This window comes from Palaemon carinicauda, unplaced genomic scaffold (genome assembly GCF_036898095.1).
Source record: "Palaemon carinicauda isolate YSFRI2023 unplaced genomic scaffold, ASM3689809v2 scaffold4, whole genome shotgun sequence".
Taxonomy (NCBI): Eukaryota; Metazoa; Arthropoda; class Malacostraca; order Decapoda; family Palaemonidae; genus Palaemon; species Palaemon carinicauda.
In genome coordinates this window covers 421427-427500 of record NW_027171650.1, presented here as the reverse complement: position 1 = coordinate 427500, position 6074 = coordinate 421427, and the positions used below count along the sequence as shown (strand labels likewise).

General features: G+C 35.5%; 1 long non-coding RNA gene across 1 annotated transcript in view; it reads right to left on the bottom strand.

Moving 5' to 3' along the window:
• Window positions 1–13, bottom strand: part of LOC137636819 (uncharacterized) — a 2776-nt gene extending 2763 nt beyond the window's left edge. The window contains exon 1 of the long non-coding RNA XR_011043235.1: window positions 1–13. This exon is cut by the window's left edge and continues 654 nt beyond it. This is a non-coding gene — a long non-coding RNA (uncharacterized lncRNA).
• Between the last annotated feature and the right edge of the window lie 6061 nt (window positions 14–6074).

Genomic DNA, 6074 nt, shown 5'->3' with positions numbered 1-6074 from the left:
CAAATGGTACCTTGAAGTGGGACACATAGCAGTCAGTATGTATTCATTCCCTCTCTTAGTCTTCGGTAAGGGACCAACGCAATCTATGATTAGTTTGTAAAAAGGAGTTTTGGGTACTAGTACGTTCTGGAGTGGTGCTGGCGGGATCCTCTGGTTAGGTTGACCTGTAACCTGACAATGGTGACATGAAGCAACTTAACTCTTAATATCTTTACCAAGGCCTGGCCAATAATAGTCTTCACTTACTCTTTTGTAAGTCTTGTTAACCCCTAAGTGGGATTCTGCAGAATGAGCGAGGTCTAACAAGGAAAGTCTTAGAGGTTGAGGAATGACTATTTGGTGGCAATCCCTCCAAGTATGGTTAGAATTAATCTGTGGCGACCTGAAATGCCTGCAGAGAATACCTTTATTCACATAAAAATATGGCAATTTTGGATTTTCATCTGGAATTCTCACCTTTTTCCAAAGTTCACTAAGGCAGGGGTCCTCTTTCTGTAGCTCAGTAAACTCTTTCTTACCTACGTTCACCAAGTCCAAGGCCTCCATAGTTCTTCCAGTAGTTTTACTCTCACTTTTCAAAGGTCCTGCCCTGGAAGTATTCCTAGTCACAACCTGAGTTATAGCTGGTGGAGATTCTATGGACTTACTTTCTTCTTGGATTACGAATTCAGGATATGAAATAATAAAATTAGTCTTCACCTGTGACCCTGCTAGATCATTACCCAAGATCAGCTTCACTGGAGAACACGGCAAGGCTTGCTTTAACACAGCTACTTTAGCCTTTCCTGTAAAGTAAGGACTAACAATTTCCACTTCAGCAAGAGGCAGAGTCCTGGAAGAGGTTAAATCTGAAATGGTTACAAACTCCTTAGTATAAGTTAAATTCTTCGAACCTAAGTCTGCCAATATAGACTGAGAGGAACCAGAGTCTCTGAGGCACTTCAGTGAAGTACCATTTACAGTAACATCACAAATAAATCCTTCAAACGGCTGCAACCCTTCCATCGGAGTAGTCACATGGCATGTGCTCCTTGAATGGACATTTTTACCTTCTTTTGCTTTTGAAGTTTTGCACTGGGGAAGTGGACAATTTTCAATAGTGTGGCCCTCTTTCTTGCAGTAAGTACAGGATACCTGGGGAGATTTGGAAAAGGAAGGAGATGATTTGTTAGTTTGACCCTTTTGTGATTTATGGATTAAGTGGTAATCATCGGCGAGACTAGCTGCCTTCTTTACCAGTGTTTCACCTTTAAAATGAATGAAGGTTGAGATATGAGTAGGCACTTTCCTCAAAAATTCTTCTAGAAGAATCAAATTCTTAAATGATTCGAAGTTATCAACACCTGCTCTTCCTAACCACTTATTCAACTGCCTATTTTTGAGAATACAAAATTCTACAAAAGTTTGGTTGAAAGTTTTAACAGAATTTCTAAAATTTTGTCTGTACCCTTCTATGGTAATGGAGTACGCATCTAAGATAGTTTTCTTTAACACTGTATAGTCATTTTCACTTACCAGTTGTGAAGCAACAAATGAGGCTTTACCCTTCACTTTGTTCCTGATGAGCAGAGACCAGAATTCTACAGGCCAGTTTAAGGTTTCTGCGATTTGTTCAAAGTTCTGGAAGAAAACCTCAGGATCTTTCTCGTCGAAATCAGGTACAAGCTTACTTGCTTTAAAAACTTCAAACGTAGCAGGGAGTGTGGCTTCCTTTCTCTTACCTGAAGAAAGCTCCTAGAGTTTTATCTGGTGTCTTATCTCTGCTTCTCGCTCCTTCTCTCTCGCTTCTGCTCTCTCGCTTCTGCTCTCTTCTCTTCTAGATAGAGCTCCTGTTCGGTGGTTTCCTTCCTTTCCTTCTCTCTTGCTTCAGCTCTCTTCTCTTCTAGGTAGAGCTCCCGTTCGGTAGTTTCCTTCTTTACCTTCTCTAACTGCAATTGAAGCCTTATTTTCTCTACTTCTGTATCTACTGGAACAGGCGGAAGTACTCCTGCTGCAATTCTGAGTGCTTCTACTTCTTCATCATCTGCAATAATCTCTTCGTTGATTAAATAATCTAAAATATTACTCAGTAATCTAGCCTTCACATAAGCAGGATCAACCACAATGTTACATTTCGCTGCTAGGTCACGCAGATCCTGTTTAGTAGCATACCTGAGCGTAGATAATTCCTCTTTGGGGTTTCCAGCAAAGCTCTCTAGATTAAAAGGCATTTTGAACAAGGTTTAATTACTCACTACACAACACTTATGTAAATACAACAAATCCTACCTACCTAACAATGAATGGCTGACTAAACGCGAACACATTAACTCTGTTAATCATTCTAAACAGTATTCATATTTATAAAATAAAGTTAACAGTAGCCACACGTACATTGCTCCTAACGTAAACAAATGTAACAAGTTATATTTACTACCGAGAACCTATAATGATAAATTTAGGTAATTGCAGCCCAACGCTATTACCGTACTTATAATAGAACGCTAACAGACAGCGAGAGGAGTATTTAAATACCAATAACAACAACTGCTAGTTACAGAATGGTAATTAGCTAAAGATTTACGCAGCAACCTGACTAAACCACATGTCTAATCTTGTGGAGTTAAACTAGCGCAATTCAGTAATTACAGAAAGTCTGGAATCATGGAGTGTTCGAGGTACACTAAAAGTGCGAGAATGAACCAATACTTCCGCAATGAGAAGACTTTAAAAGGAGTACAGTGGATTTTGCTAATCCGAAAGGTCGGGAGCTAAACAATGATGTGCAAGGTAACGTAAGATTAACGTAACTTATCACTTTTATATGATAGCGAGGGTGACCTTTATTATGGAAAATATTAATGAGGCGGGCACAAGAGGCGATATACGCAGAGATCCCTGTCAATTAACACTTGTTATCGACTTAACCTTCAAAAATACTTTACCTTGGTTTAAGGAGAGATGAGGTGTATTCTTGCCTGGAACTACTGTCAAACACAGTTTAATGAAAGCGAAGAACAGCGTAGCGTGGCACTAACTGTACAAATCAATGAAGCACAATATCTGGACATATCGTTCACCAATAGTTCTTAAAAAATCACCAAAAACATTTAAACAGTTTATAGTCGCACAACAGATTTTGAATCCCGGACAGGCCCCCAAATTATGACATGCCTAAGCTGAATGTCCTCGTATTCAGTGGTAAATACTTTAGCTTAAAGATGGCCTTAGCTAACACTCAGTAAGAAGCATAATAAAAATAATATTCCACCAAAATAAAATCCAAACTGTGCGAAACCATGGTCGGGTGAACGAAAATCAGCAATCTCTTATTATAATTATTAATTACTAATTATACAAATTAACATGAATTACTTAACACTTATACATGAACGAAATAGTTTCAACAAAACACTTCACTATAATAATTAAACATATGGCAAATAGTTCAACAATTCAACACAATTCAACATATCTAAATAACAAAATACACTTAGTAATAGGAGAAAGAGCCACGAACACTGTCTTCAGAACAGGAAGAATACACCTAACTTAACAAGAAATTTGAAGTACCAAAGTAAACAAAATGAAGAACATAAAGGAGGAATAATGAGAAAAGAGACTTTGCTCTGGACAAGGAAGGATGAAAGTGAAGAAAGCAATCAACAGAGGGCGTGCATAAAGAAAGTAAGAAAATACTAAAAACAGTTTATAATATTCAATATGTACAATAGTGGAGTGAAAACTTGACAATATATATATATATATATATATATATATATATATATATATATATATATATATATATATATATATATAAACCGCTTCCACTTTCTCTTGCCGTTGATGAACTACTGTCTGATAAGAACTCGGTATCACTTTCTCTTTTTTTAAATGTCTCCAAGTTTTTGTTAAAAGAAACTATTTTTACAAGAAAAAAATTAATTCCTTTTGGTTTTATATAGTCTTCCTTCCAGATCTCGTCTTATATGGCATTTTTTGAGTAAAGAATTATTCCCCTTTATATAATAAGGAGCAAGAAGTGTCTGACTACATATATATATATATATATATATATATATATATATATATATATATATATATGTGTGTATACATATATATATATATATATATATATATATATATATATATATATATATATATATATATATATATATATACATATATATAATGTATATGTACGTATATCTTTTGGGTTACACTTAGCTGTCCCCGTCACACGGGTGTGGAGGAGTAGTCATCCTCTGGTAGGAGGGGGTGCATGTGTGTGCATATCTATCTAAATATTTAACCATCATTTTTGACGGGTCACGTACACTAGTTCTGAATAAAACCAATAATCCGCTAAATATAAACTTTGAACTTGCTTTATAAGTAAATGGAATTTATTTGTAACTTATAAAATAGTTAATAAAATTAAACAAAATCTATTTAGAATTCTGGCAACAAAAATTGTTTTTTTGCAGATTTTTATCAGAAATAAATAATTAAGAGAAATAAACTAAACAATATACTGTATTTTAAATAATAGTGGAAGATAGAAGATATATCTGTTACATAAATCTTTACTTCTGAAAATAAAAACTTAAGGGATAAATAATATATTAAGAAAAGGAAGTGAAAGATAGATTCTACTCCAGTATCATTATCTTTTTAGAAAACATGCATGTATTAAAAAAAGATAACTATTAGCAGGTGAATTTACTCTCTACTTTTTAATAAATAATTCACCTTAGTACTGAAGAGTCTTAAAGAAAAATTAATTATAATTTACATGAATTGTACAAAAGATCGTTGGGAGTACCTAAGATTCTATGTCTATTCTTTTCATATTTTTGTATTGCTCCTTTTAATTCATATTAACTCAATTCCCGTTATATTTTCCGAATCGCATAATTTGACATTTAGCCATATAATTTTGATTGCAATGATGCAGTTACCTTGTTTGCATTGTAACTATACACTTACATACAGTAGGCAGCCCACTTTATGCTATTTATTTTCCTTGATTCTATTTAAACATGAAACTACATCATTTTCAAACATAACGCTCACTCACCTAAAGACTGTTGCCTTACATACCGGGCATACGTGCAACCGTGTTATTAAAATGAAAAGTTAGTTTCCAGATAAATAATAACAATTAAATTATTTACATAATGTTTTCTATTCTATTTTTTTTTTTGTTAATTCGTCTGTTTGTCTTAGAGGGATAGGTTACATTCTTACCTATTTGGGCCTCGCATTCTCTAGATTGTAATGGTGTCAGGGCGATGTGTTATAGAATGCTGCTTCGAACACGAAATGGTAATTAAGAAAGGTGACTATTCTTTTTCGGTATGTGTCTAATCATGGTTAAATGAGAGAGAGAGAGAGAGAGAGAGAGAGAGAGAGAGAGAGAGAGAGAGAGAGAGAGAGAGAGAGAGAGAGAGAAAAAAAAATAAAATTGCGCAAATATTAAACTATTTATGGTGACTATTCTTTTTCGGTATGTCTAATCACGGTTAAATGAGAGAGAGAGAGAGAGAGAGAGAGAGAGAGAGAGAGAGAGAGAGAGAGAGAGAGAGAGAGAGAGAGAGAGAAGGGGGGGGGGGAATTGCGCAAATATTAAACTAATTATGGTGACTATTCTTTCTCGGTATGTCTAATCACGATTAAATGAGAGAGAGAGAGAGAGAGAGAGAGAGAGAGAGAGAGAGAAGAGAGAGAGAGAGAGAGAGAGAGAGAGAGAGAGAGCCTTACCTTATTACCTTATTTTCTGTTTGGGTTCCCCCAGGCCCCTCAGTGTGAGGCACCTCGTATATCCACCAGAGAGTTGCTAATGCATCTTCCGGTGTATTTTGCATCTTCCAGTCTTGGATGGTCTGGGATGCATCTTAGGTATTTATCGAACTTATTCTTAAACACATCTACGCTCACTCCTGATATGTTTCTTAGATGAGCTGGCAGCACATTAAATAGTCGCTGCATTATCGATGCTGGTGCATAGTGGATTAATGTCCTGTGCGCCTTCCTTAGTTTTCGTGGTATATTTTTTGGCACTATTAATCTACCTCGGCTTGCTCTTTCTGATA